Consider the following 14,738-nt stretch of genomic DNA (forward strand, 5'->3'; position numbering starts at 1 on the left):
ACTCTGTTGCTATAATAGTTATTCACAATGATATCCCCCTCTCCAGATAACATTACAATATTCAAGTATTAAAAATTATCCTTAACTTTGGAGATGAATTTTGCCTTTCAAACTGTAGGACAATTTAAATTCTGAAGCACTTAAATTGATATAATTGCAACACAAGCAACTACTTATTTATTTGCCCAGAATTTTAATTTTTAATCTGAACTCATGCTTTCTAATGTAATCCTCAGTTTTATGCTTTTGTTATGTTAAGTTTGGGTTTTTTTTTGCAAATTTCCTAGAAATATAGAGAGCATAATAAAACTATTTGTAAACATAAACGTTTTAACTTCATTTTTTAGTATTTGAAAGGGTAGCTTTAACTCTTTAGTTAAAGACTAAAGTATTTTTAATTAAACAGAAGTGACCAGGTGAGAAAAAGGAATTTCAAGAGCATGAAAAAGTGAATAGTATAGTACATAGGTTCAGATCTCAAGTATAGATTCAGTAGAACAAGTTCAGTTTAATCTTAATCTTTTTGAGATCATGGACCACAAACACACCTGTCTCATTCTCTACCTCTACATATATACAATGAAGAATACCTATGAATATTTAAAGAAGCGAAGAGGGGAAATCTGAAAGAAATGTTAAATGAAATACAATGTATTTTAATATTGCTTTTTACTTTCTCTTATATTTAATGCATAACAATAGAATATATGAGGTTACATACAATGACATTTTTACTCAATGTTTGGAATGGGATTTGTTAAAGAAAATCCTAGAGCTGGTGCAACATTCAGCCTCTTTATATGTTTGATCTTAGTTATAATGAATGCTAAAAATCCATTTTGCAAAGACATTGTGAAGGAAATGGTGGCATGAACAGGACCAGTTCATAGAATCGTCTTAGGTTGTTCTAGGGGCAAAGGTTCCATGAAACACTGTTTAAGAAATGTCTCTAGTGAGACATCTTAAAGTAATTTTGAGGCTCAGAGCTGCTTGGAAGGAAGACAGTAACAAAACAAACATAATTCAATGGATTTTTTCACATTCTCAGTGATGGTGATTGTTCAACAATCCTGTTTATATTGAGACTTTTTGATATAAAGTATAAGTTCCTTTTCATTCTACATGCAAATCAATAAGGCCTTAGTACATGTGTATTACATATTATTACATTGCTATTTTATGCACATTTGCCTTGAAATCAAGCTTCTAAAACATGTGTAAGAGTGCTTTGCAATTGTTTTGAAGTGACTTGAAGTACTTTAAAAATATGAACAGTTTGACTAAAAGGCATAATTATCATAAATTCATCTTTTAAAATTCATCTTTTAAAAGAATTTTTATCTCACCAAGAAGTGTTGGCAAGCAGGCAAGTAAGGTGACATATCTGATCTATTGTGTTAGCAAAATACCATTTTTATTATCTTAGATTTAATATGATTAAAGCTATTGGGGAAAAAAGGACGTTTCTACTATTATTCACAGTTTGTTTAATCAGACCTTAATCTCCATCTGTCCTGTCCCAGATGTTTATTTCTAGGGACAGGTGGTTTTTTCCCCCTTACTTTTAATTTTTTTTTCTCCTTGATTATCTTAGATCCATAGGAAAAACTATGAAGGACTCTAATCTTGCAAAGGTATGAGTACCCTTATTTTTATAATTACAGTAGGAATATACTCCTGGAAGTAAAATGCAACCACCTGGGAACAATTGGCAGTCTAACTGTTCAAAGGTAGAAGTGACCACAGACAGATTGCCAGAAAAATTACGACGACAAGGAATGTTCACAACTGAGAAATGCATGAAGATTTCATATTCCACTTAAGACACAATTATTAAAATCAATAATTAGCAAATCAGTGGCAGCTGCTATTTTGCTAGTAAGTTGACCTGTTTCTATAGTATTTGCTGCCATCATTTTTTCACTTGCCAATGACTGTTGACAGGTTATTAGGGTTTTCTTTCAACAGATTAGTCTCCTTGCTGTGCAGCCCCTGAAAATTTATCATTTTCACATAGATCCTTAAAGGAACTAGTCATAAATATCAGGGAGATCAGAATTGTCCAATTAAATGGAAATTGCATTTTTTAGATGTTTAATGGGTTTGGGTGAGGGAGCTGTTTCATAGATAAGTCTAAGAATTAGTATACAGTAAATCTTATCTTTTGAGTTAAACCATGCCAATATTATTGTGGCCTATCCAAATACAATATTAATTGTAGCTGGAAAGTATCACTCTGTTTAGCACAAGTACAACTGTGAAGGAGCTTAGGATAAATACTAAACAATGTTTTAATTTGTTTGGAGAAATAAGACCACACAGCAGCCACATATTTTCTAGCAAAGATCAAACCTATTTGCATGAGGAAGCTAATTTAATATACATCAGCATGGAATGTCACACACACAAAAATTGTTTCCCAGTCACCCATGAAGAATTGGCAGGTTTCAAGGGTCATAATTTTTTAGAAAAACTGATGGACCCTCTACAGAACATAAATTTACTTTCTCTGCATCTTTTAATGGCTAACAAGAAAGCTTAGATTCCCATCTGTTTTTGCTAATGATCCCTGCACCAAAGAGAAGGTGTTAACCATGGAGAAAGTCCTACCCATAATAGTTTATCCAAAGGGGAACAGCTCTCGACTCCAAGATCAGGTTCTTTATCTCCTGTGAATTAAACATGGTGTACACAACATAGTGCTTTGTTAATTATAATTTCAAGAAGCAAAAAATATCAGTTACGCATGTTGAGATAGTATTTTTATTTTGATACGTTGTCATCAAAGTGAAAGTTGATGAGGTAATGGCCCCTGGAGCCCTGGATCTACTCATCATGCTGAGTTTTATTTTTCACACCATGAGAAGGAAATAGAGGAACAATCCAAATACTGCAAACTCTGTGTCTCTGTACAAATGTATCCATGTAGGGAAAAAAAGGTAGGAAATTTGCAACTATAAATTAATATTATAGTTATTGTGCCTAATTCTCTATAAGCCAGCTTCAAATTCTGTGAGGCCTAACATGTAAATTGGGGGTGGTGGTTAATAGATGAACACATTCACCTACAATGCATATATATAAAGATAAGAAAATCTAAGTAACATAGGAAAGCCTATGTGTGTGTGTATGCTTTTCTATGTTACTTAGATTTTCTTAGGAAAAAAGTAAAACCAGTTGGGCGGGCCTGTTGCAGGATAGAAACAAATGAAATATTGTGTGATTTGCGTGCAACTCAGCCAATCAAGCAGAGCAATCTTCACACTCTGAGGAAACAGTATAGCTTAATAACTGAATGTAGATAATAATGGAACATTATATCTGAATGTTGTTGAAATAACAAAATTATCCCAAAGTAATAGCAACAAAACTTATAAATTAAAATAAGTACATCTGAAAAGCTTATTCTTTAAAGGTAATTCTACTGGAAAAGAACTACAAGAGCTTATTTTGGAAATATTTTAGGCAAAATTCTTGTAATCCTATAACACTTGAGAGAAAGATCCATTTTTAACTGAATATGATTTCCTTCTGAGGAGACATGTGAAGAGTTCCACTATTAGTGATGTTTAAAAAAAGGTTGATTTGATCGGTGGAATGCTCTGAAGCCTGTTTTTTTGGCTAGAAAATTCTTTCTCTCACTCTGTATTGTAAAAAGGAAAGGATGTCACACTAATCACTTGAAGTGCAGCTAAATAAAGCCAGAAACACAATCCACAGGCTATGAACAAATAAAATGAGACAGATAGCAATGTCTTTCTTCTTCTTCTTTAGAACATGCATAAGATAGGAAACTACTTCCTTTATCAAAGCCAAAATAATTGGGCAGGAAATAAATGGCACATTTTTTTCCTGAAATATAAAATGTAAGACATGAGACAAAACTCTCTGTTCTGCTTTTTTGACTTTGTATAAATGCAAAATGAATCACCACATATATTTGGACAATATTTGGAAACATCATGAATGGAATTATTTTTATCACGTTTAATTCCTTGTGTCCTTTTACTGAGTGAGACTACTCACTCAAATATTTAATATTATTCTCAAAACAATTCACTCCTCTATTCTACATTATCTAATTTCCTACAGCATAATAATTACTTTATGGCATACCAGTGGAGAAGACGCACACAAGAGGTTTTACTCATTTACAAGAGATGATCCCACACTTTATTTTCTCTTAGTTAAGGAAATTATATGTAGATCTTGAATGAGAGTAAAAATTTGTTGGAAGAGGTAGTATGTACTCTTGAACTAGTCCTTTTTCTAAAAACTTCTCTGTAGCTAGGTGTAGTCTTTTCAACAAATTCTAGAAACAAAACCCCTTGGAATATGGCAGGTTTCAGAATTGTCAAAGATATTTTCAAAGCATAACAATGTAATTAAATGTTGCAAAGAAGGAACCTTTTGCTTAAACAATTGATGCCAACAGCAGAATGAAGCAGAAGTAACAAGAAATAGCTGAAGTATTTTACTCAATTATAATTAAAATTAAACACAACTAAATTGTTATTAAAATTTAGTGTCTCTGTAAATGTTTGGGCCTCCTTCTCCAGTGGAGGTATCAAAGCAGATACAATAATGTTCACAACAGAAAGCTGAAATGAATACAGATGTACTTTCAAGACTGAAAGAACAGTTGAATGGTCAAGAACAGAGATATTCCACATAGGAGCAACAAAACAGCTGAAACCATATTAGAGAAAATTATTCCCCCTTTTGCCTTTTACTCATGGTAACAATCTGAAGATCCTCAGAACTCAGAAACATATAGGTATGCAGAATCATATTTACTGATAATGCCAAAAAATTCATAGGACAACTAATTTTGGTGAGGTTTGCTTATGTGGTCACCAGGAGTCAAAAACAACTTGATGGGACATAATCAATATTAACAAAATCATAGTTTATTACGTCGCATGCCTGGTCGTTCCTTTTCTGTCCCCTTAACTTTGTAATACATAGGTAGCACTCCTTAAAAGCAAAAATTCAGAAAATATCTGAATTTACAGAAAAGTAGTAGTGAGGCCAATAAGGCACTAAACTTTAATCAACAGGAGAAAAACCTAAAGATATGAAGACTACTGTTTTATATAAATTTTAAATTTCATGCAAACACACAGGGAAGCCAGTTTATTATTTGCTTGTGATTTTTTTCTCTTACATATTTAGCAGTATATTCTGAGCACATTTTTGCTCTTCACAGACACTATGCACACTATTCAATACATTTAGAATAGCCAGCATAATGGATTGTCCATCTGACCATTTTTATTTGCAAGCAGAATGCGACTCTGAATTAGCCCTGTCTAATCACGGTTCTTAAACCTTGCTGTAATTAAGGGTTCCCTCCATGTGTAATTTTCTGTACATGTTGAGTTTGATAGAGGGACATGAACATTCCTAATGTTTCAAGACAGTGTAATGACTTTATATATCCTTGTAGCTTAGACTGATCATGTAGAAAGTTATTCTGCCTTCTGCTGGTTAGGGTAAAAACCTTCCAAATCTCTAAATTCCTTGGAGATAAAAGGACAACTAAAAAGAAGTGGGAAAACCAGAGAAACCTCAAAGGGAGCAAAGCATTACGCTTAAAATCTAGGTTTGTCATGGTGCTACAATGTGATTTAGCATAAGGCCAAGCTGGTAAAATAGTTTGTGTTTATATAATAAACAGAAACATTGTTTTCTTAACTCTGCTTCTAGTTAACTTTTGATCAAGTCACAGAATGAAGGATCTGTTGCGCAGTAAATGAAGCCCTGTTTTCTCTAGTACTTTTATTGTGGCCGGTAAGCAAGAGTGCACAATGAGTAAAGATCCTTGTGAAAGATTTGTACTGAATTTCCTAATAATTTTATTTTACTGAACTTAATAATTGTATTTATTTAGCACCATGGCTTTATTAAATATGTATTTAATAAAATATATTAAAATATAAAAATGATCATATGTGAGTGTGTATAATGTCAAATTGTTTACACCAGCAGCAAAACAATAATTCTACTCAAATGTTTATGTCTGTGCAGTGACCTGTAACCTGTAAATTATAGGCATAAAGGCTGGGAATTCCCAGAGTTCTAATCCCAACACATCTGGAGGGCAACAGCTTGGGGAAGCCTATAGTATAGGACTTTAACCTCAAAGCCTCCTACAGCATAACAAAACAAATCAGCAAGTCCTGGTTTTAGGTATCTTTCATCTATCAGTGAACCACCTGAATTCTAATGGCAGTGGTTTAACTTCAATCCCCTGGAAATAATACACACATCTCTGCAAAGTAAGTGTGTGTGTTTTTTAAAATGTCTCTGTCTCATTTTTGTTTGAGACAACAGAGAAACGAAAAGATGCACTTCTGTGCACTAACTCCTATATATTACAGTTCTGGAGACCATTCATTTGTCTTGCACAATTACAGTGGTTTTTGACAATAGTCTTCACATAGAACTAAACTGCTGGTTTGGAATCTAGTTTCCACATTTTTGAAATCATTAACTTTGATAAATTCATACTAATCACAAAACACAATCTGGTATGAGTTGGTTTTTATTAAACAAAACAATCCCCGTGGAATATGAACTAAGCACATTAGATATCCTCTTAAATATTGCGGTCTATATTTCATTTTATACCAGGCTTGCTTCACAGGGCATAGGCACATCCAGTAGATGTCTGCTAGGCAAAGTCCCTAAATAGTAAGCTATTAATGGTGATGGTAGCATTAAGGCCTGACATATATTTGAGAATATTATTTGCACACATGCTTACATTTTCTGTAAGAAAGATGGTCATTTACATCAACTGAAAACAACTAAAGCTCCCTGATTGGTTATTTGTCAGAATGTATGCTAATTAATACATTGCGATTGTCATCATACATTGCAATTTTCAAGTGATCATTAACATATACAGTATAAAATAGTAAAATAGCAGGTTCAGATTAGCAAGATTTAAAATTTCTACTTTTTGGAACTAGGTTAGGCTATTTTCAAAAATAGTACATATGAGGGGAGGGAAAGTACTGTGGAAATTTCCACTTTTTTTTGGTATAATTGGTGTAGAGCAGTGACTTTTAATGGTGTACAGTGGTATTTTCCAGAGTCTGCTTATTTTGAACAAATGCTGAGTAGTTCTCTATGATGAGAAACTAGTAGTTTCTTAAGTAAAATCTCCTTCATGATTTTTTAAATGCTTCTATTTCTCTATTTCTGTGTGGAACTATGAAAAACTGACAAATTAGCAGCTTCCCAGATGTGCCTTTCCAAAATGAATATGCCTGAATAATTATTTGAACAATTCAAAGAATTATTTTAATATGCTTTGAATAATTCTTTGCCTGATTTTGACCAGCTGAATCACTGACTTCATGAAATCAGTGTAAATGACACAATCCACTCAAGAGGAAATTCCGCTTTGTTCAGCAGGCCATGCTTCTAGGTAAATGAATGTAGGTTTGTGACCTGAGAAAATTATTTTTCTGCAGATTTTTTTTTAAATCTGAAGATTTTTTCTTCAGATTTCTGTTGTATTATAATGACACTCCCAATAATTAATTATACTGACTTCATAAGAACTACTTTACTGATAGCGATGACTTTATTTAAATTTTATTTGTGGGAGATTTAAAACAATATGAATTAATGGGTAGATTTTCTGTTCTCTTTGGATCGAAAGAGGAATTTGTTTTACCTTAAAGCATTATTAATTTATCTATATGGCTGGTACATGTACAATTGCTTTTAGAAACAGATCTAAGTATCATTTGTTGCAAACAAGATTAGAATGAACACAGATTAAATTAAGATATTTATATAAATTTATTTTATCATATTTACATTTTTAATGTTTATACTACATGTACTCCAGGTTGTAACTTGTTAAAAATTGTGGCTATTGGTCAGGGTTGTTTATTTGCTCCTGAAGAAGAAAATGATGACATTTTAAACAGATTTTTTAATAATAATCTTTCCAATGCTGCATTGTCAAGTGGTGTATAAATATGCACATACATTACCTGTGTTCTTTTACCACAGAGAACTGTGACATTTATTCTAAAAACCATTAAATGTAATCAGTTTTAACCTATGGCTAAGATTCATGGCCCAGCACCATCAATTCCAAGTACTCAGAAGACTTTATTTTTTAATATTTCCATCTCCAAAATAATTTTTTGAAATAAAGTGACTTTTAAGTTGTCATTTGTGCTACATTGTGCATTGGCAGTTGTTCAAATTCAAACTCAGTGTCAGAGAATCAGGTAAATATATATTATTACAATGTAAACCCTCATGCGGAGCGTAGAATTGTCTTTCCTAATTTGGGTTAGTTGGCTTTTTTACTATCTTTGCTTCATTAGTGGGAAGATCTCTCCGGGAGAGTTCTTTCAGTCAGATTTTTCCCTCTCTTAGCTCCCTTTGGAACTCTGCTCCGGAAGATGGGAAAGACCTGAAAAAGTGGCTGGATGAGGGGAGGGAGGGGGTTATTCAAGCAGAGACAAATTTGCAAAAATGGCTTTTGTTGTCTTTCTGTTGGTGGGCTCCTGTGCTGGATTGCAAGTTTTCTGAGAATATAAGAAACTATTTCATTTGCAAAGGTGAAGTTGAATTCAAGGTACTGAATTCAAATCGTGAGCTACTTGGGGTTTGAATGTAGGTTAAGGAAGGTGACTTATAAATTAGTAAATAGATAAAACATTTGATAAATAATAACAATTCCTAGGCAAAATATTAGCAATACAACTAATCGTAAGTAGGTCCAATGAAAAGTAGTAAGACTAAAAGAATTCATGACATCTCATCCCATTAACTTCAGTTAGGCTGTGGATTCTAATTTCAATATCTGCTGGGTCCCACTTAAAAGCCTTAATCAGGACCAGCTGTAGCTTGATTAGGGCCAAACGTTATAAAGAGAACACATATGATAAAAAAAATCAACCCCCAATACATGCATATTCATATAAGTCCTTAAAAATCAAAGTCACTTAACGTTAACAGATTGAAAATTCCTAATGGAAGAATTATTACTGTTATTCTGGAGGCAATGTTCATATGCACACACACACAGATAGAATAGAGAAAGGCCTACAGGTCACCCTTGTGCGATATTTAAGCCTGCTCAAAAGCCCCGATGTGCCCAGAGAAAATTTTAAATTTCTTTGAATATGAAACCACCCCTCCCCATCTTGCCACATTAGAAATTGTTGTTAAAACTGTTAAATGTAGATATGTGGTTCTGTGCATCTCTAACAAGTCCTATGGACAACAATTTGAGAGCCTATTTTTGTTCAATTGATGTTACTGAAGGGTATGTTATAAATTGCATTTAGAACTCAAGAAGTGACACACAGTTCTGTATTTCATCCTTTAGGAATCTAATTCCTTTTATACTGATTGACTCAAGTTTAATTATTGTTCTCATGTTCTGTTCTTGGACTGCTCTTTTGGGCCATCACTGGAAACAGCATGTTGGTCTGATGAAAAAGGGCTCTTCTTAGGTTATATTACATATGATCTGAAATTCCTTTTGTAGTAATTTTAAATATAGATTAGTAGAGATGGTCACAATAGGCTCTCAAATTGTTGTTCTTCTTTTACTTGTCATACTAATGCAGCTTGGCAAATAATTTAGTAAAATGACATTAGTGTGGGGAGAAGAGGACATGAAGAAATCTCTACAAGCTTAGGTGGTATGAAGAAAGGTTAGATGTGGAGGAAAGTAAGACACGAGAGGACTAAAGAGTGTGTGGCATGTGATCTGCACGTCCTGAGTCCTGGGTCTCCAATGTGATACTCTGAAGTTCCCATGACCACCACCACCTGCAGGCTTTCAATCTCAACTATTTTTATTTTGAATTTTATTGTTTTTCAGAGGAGGTCAGCAAGCTGCAGAGCAACATATCAGCCCCAGACATAACTTGTATTTCCAAAAATATAAGAAGGCCCTCCCCCGCCCCCGATCTCAGAGGCATTCCTAGAAAACAAAGCTGGGTAGTTCCAGTCCAGGAAAAAGCTAAAGATAAGCCCAGATGACAGTGTCCTGGGAAGCTTGAAAAAGGGATGAGACCCAAACTTAGTAGTTTGCCTTCTAGCAGGGGCATGTGTAGCAAAGGTCACCAGCGTCAAGAAGGTGGTGTGATTGGTGGATGCAAACCCTGCCCCTTCTTGCGTGCATACAATGCGAGTGATGGGTGTTAAAAAGGGGAGGGGCTTTCATAATCCAGTCACACCTTTTGAAGCCAGGACCCTTTGCTGAGGATCCCCATTTCCAGTGTTTTGTATGTGGCTAGACATACCATGGCAGCTATTTTGTGGAAGTGCCCACAACTTTTTCAAATGTGATAACCAGCAGAAAGATTTGGGGACTTACTCCTTTCAGTTGCAGTGGCAGAGGTTATTCTCTCATGAAACAAGATTCCTCTGCCAGTTGAGTGGCTTCTATATGGATTTGTGGGGATTGGCAAAGCCTTTGATGAGTATCTCCTGGGGATCCAGTAGTGAGGTCCAGCATGACAGCTCTATGGATTTCCTGGTAATCACACCATTAGGAAATTTTAGGCTTTGGATTTACGGAGAGGATGTTCTCAGATGCAAAAGGGTGTTTCTTTGATTTTTTTTCTAGCCCAAAACAGATTAGGGAAAAATGAGTTTTGGAATCTCTCTGCTTAATGGCCCCTCCTCATGCTTCAAGTTATACTCTAAAGCAGTGTTTTTCAAACTTGACAATTTTAAGATGCGTGGATTTCAACTCCCAGAATTCCCAGCCAGCATGTGACCTGAAGTCCACATATCTTAAAAGTTGCCAAGTTTGAAAAACACTGTTCTAAAGGCACCCTGTTTTTGAACTAACTGCATTTGGAAGATTTCAGGATGTTAATTATTCCAGCAGGACATCTCTTTCTTCAAATTTCTGCACATCTTATAATTTCTATAGATGGTCCAATTGGTGCTGCCCCCCAAATGCTTTATTTCCTTTTCTATAATATGAGATGCACTGAGAATTTTAGCAAGTACCCCTACGGATAAAGGATAGGTTTTTTTTTTTTTTAAGTCAAATGACCTAGTACAGAAGAGGAGGAATTAAAATGTTGCCACTCCAATGCACGAGCTGGAGAAGTAGGGAACCCTCCGAGCACAGGGGACCCAGATTGTTAATTGGAACTAACAACACATAATGGACTCATGGAGGTGAAATCCAGTATGTCAGGGTTCCTCAACCTTGGCAACTTTAAAACGGGTGGACTTCAACTCCCAGAATTCCTGGCTGGGGAATTCTGGAAGTTGAAGTCCACCCGTCTTAAGTTGCCAAGGTTGAGGAACCCTGCAGTATGTAGACTATGACTTTGATCCAAAGAACATCTTCTACATGTGGAGCGATTATTTTATTGCACAAGTATCTTGTACATAAAACATTTTTCTTTATAGAGTTTTAAACAATTTTTAGTATCTCTGCTATTTGCAATCATTAAGCTAAAGTGGAAAACATAATCTTATTGTGGAACATGAGCCATAAACTCTGCAATTTACATACATTACCCAAGTTTGATTATATTTAGGTAGGGCTTCCTTTATCACCTGACCGACAGTTTCAGTCACACCCTATTGGCCCCTCACGAATGGACTAAGTTCTTTGAAACCACGGGCAGAAAATACAAATGGTTCTTATTTGGTGCTAAACAAAACAATAATTATCTGCAATTAGACTGCCTCTTATTGATTCTCTCAAACTGGCCACTTGCCTAAAGCAGCCAGCCAACGCTCATTGTCATCAAGGATAGGAACTGGGGTTGTATCAGTGCTGAATGTTGCTTTTTTCCTTCTTCTAAAAATCCACCTGTGTTCATTATGGCTTGCAGGAACCAACTTGCCATACTGCCCAGCTTCGCAGCTTCCAAAGTCATTTACTGTATTTGGCTACTGTGGAGATCGATGGTGAATTGTCCTTGATCTAATCCAAAAAGGTACCTTTTACGTGCTTGGTCTCGGCCATCTGCACGCAGCTCTGCCGGAGGATTTCTCCTCGTTTTTGCGAGGGTCGGAAACCTCTGCATCCGAGGAGCAGACCCCTCGAAGCTACAACTGAGATGGCTCCAAAGGAGCGGCGCCTGCAAAGACACCGCCGCGCTGAACAGCAGAGATGCGACGGCAAAGGCCATTTCTGAGGGCTGCTATGCAGACCCAGGGCGCTTTCAGAGCGCCCATATCAGAAGCGAGGGCTCGAGCGCAAGGCTCTCCGAGAGCTGCGCCCAGAATGGGGCTCTCTAATTCTGCTGGGCATCGGCGGAGAGAAGCCTCAAACCGAGCAAAGCTGTAAAGGGGTCACGCTTCCAGAGGCGGGGAAGGCAGGATCGTTAGGAGCGAGGGGGAAAGGCTCGGGCTTCCATTAACTGCGCGCGAGAGCAGGAGGAGGAAAAGCAAGCCGCCCTGGAAAAGGACTAGGGAGGCAGGCAAGAAACGGGGAGCCAAGAACAAAGAAGAGAGACAAAGGCGACCCGGGCATGGCATCAGCTGAGGGTGCGGGAGACGGAGGCTGACCTGGGGCGAGAGGAAAGGTGAGACCCGCCAGGGCGCACTAAACACGAACGAGAGACGGGCGGAATAAAGCTGCCTCTGCCCAATTTGCATGAGAAAAGAAAGGTAGTATTAACGCGCCTAGATTTATTCACTCGTGAGGCTTGAGTTTGTTAAACTGATCTTTGTCCAGCAAGATTGGAAAACTGGTTTGGGACAGAGGCAGATGCAGCCCTGCGTTTCTGCAGCAAGCGATGGGCTCTGCTTCTCCGGCGGAGTCCTTGGGGCTGTCTGAGCTTGGTTCTTTGCTTGCAGACGGTTCAGTTCTGCTTATCCTGCCGGGCCCCGCCCGCGCACCGGTCTGAATCTGCCGCGCTGGCTAATTGATTTTATTCCTAGATCAGCCCGTGTTAGCGGAGAAGTCCTCGTTCTTTCCTTTTAGGTCTGCTTCTGACCAGGCCCAGCTGAGAGAGCCTGGGGGGCGTGAGAGGCAAAAGAAGGAAGTGAAACTTTTGCGCGGCGCTTCCGAGCCACGTGGTGGTCAATCCTTTGTTTCAGGCAGCTTCAGAAGGAAGCCTGCAAACGAGAATTGCTGCAAATGGGATTGGAAATGCATTCCCTCGTTAGCAAAATCAGGCATTGGAACCTGAACCACGAGCCCCTGGCATTCCCCCAGAATGTGCTTACCTAAAAAAGATGGAATCATTTTCAGTTTTGGTTTTTCAAACTTTTTTTTTAATCCACACACGCCACTTTTAATTAAAATATCCAAAGCACTTGCGTGCCCTAGATCACTTTTCTTCTGCCAAGAAAAGGAGGAGGGCGGAGCTAGGGGTCTGTTCGGCCTGGGGCCACGTGGCAGGAGGGGCGAGGCCAGAGCCCATAGTGGGCGAGGCCCGGCGCTTCTCTCGCCTTTTCCCTTACTCGCTTTCTGTCTGCTTACTGCTTCTTGAAACTTGGCTTTCTCTCTCTCCTCTCCCCGGTACCAGGCAGAGATGAACTTTGGAAGTGTGGACCGGTTTGAAAGTGGATTCAGCCAGAGCAGGAAAGGACTGAGATGCGAGTGTCTGCGTTCTTATCTTCCAGATTTACACCAATCAGCGGCAGTTCCACCTGTGGATATCAAGCCCAACAGAAGACTTTGGAAGGCAAAACATCAGTGATCGCTGAGCTATCTTGTTATGACTGAAACTTTTTGAATGAGCTACTGCACCATTTAGTTCAGCTTTAAGAACCACACATGTCCTGGGGAACCAATTTCTTGCTAAGTTTTGTTCATCCTCTAAATCTGAAAATAAAACAATGGGCTTTGACACCCTCTACAAGGCAGGATTTGCATGATAGCCCACCTCTCCTGCAGGAGCTCAAGACCCTGCCCATATGCTTTCCTGATAATTAAACCTAAAAGATCCTGGGCTGAGACTGACTGGCCAAAGGTCTTCTTGGCCGAGATTGAAATTGAGCCTGGGTCTCCCCAGTCCTACTCCAACACATGAATTGCCTAAGCCCAACACAATTCTAACAGAGTTAATAGAACAAAAGGATCATATCAAAGCAGCTTCTTTGTGAGGTATGTTAGGCTAGGAGAAAGTGACTAGCCCAAAGTTGGCCTGTAAGTTTTCAGGGGCATTTATCTAGTTCTCCCCAATCCCAGCCCTTGATTATGTGCCATCAGGTTTGTATTGCCTGTTAGTGACTGTCTCCAGGATGATCTGTCCCCAATCTTGGCCTTCAGGTTTTCCAACAACGTACCCATCACCACTGTAATAAAGTCCATCCATCTTGCTGCTGGTTGCCCTCCTCTTTCTTCCACCTTTCCCAGTATTATAGACTTCTCAAGAAAGCCAAAATATAATTTCAGTCTGGTCATTTGTGTATTGAGTGAGAATTCTGATTTGTTCTATGATTTGTTTGTTTTCTTGGCTATATGTGGTATTCTCAGGAGTCTCTTCTAACACCAAAGTTCAAAAGCATCACCTTAATGCTTTTGAAGGGCTCGCAGGGGATATTATCTCATTTGTACAGTTCCCAGAACATTTAGAATCCTACAGATCAAAAAAACCATAATCTGTGCTAGAGGAAGTTTCTGAGGTAGCATCAAAGAAAGGTCATGCTGAACGCAGTGCAGTAGTTCATTCTAAAAAAAGTAAGAATACAAATGATTGCTAAATTTCTAGGAAAAAGGATGCATTTTAAATAAAAGTTCAGAAAAAGCACTAAAGTAGTGACAA

Source organism: Python bivittatus, unplaced genomic scaffold (genome assembly GCF_059951505.1).
Source record: "Python bivittatus isolate LINGU-HERP-01145 unplaced genomic scaffold, Pbiv_v1 ctg000610_np1212, whole genome shotgun sequence".
NCBI lineage: Eukaryota > Metazoa > Chordata > Lepidosauria > Squamata > Pythonidae > Python > Python bivittatus.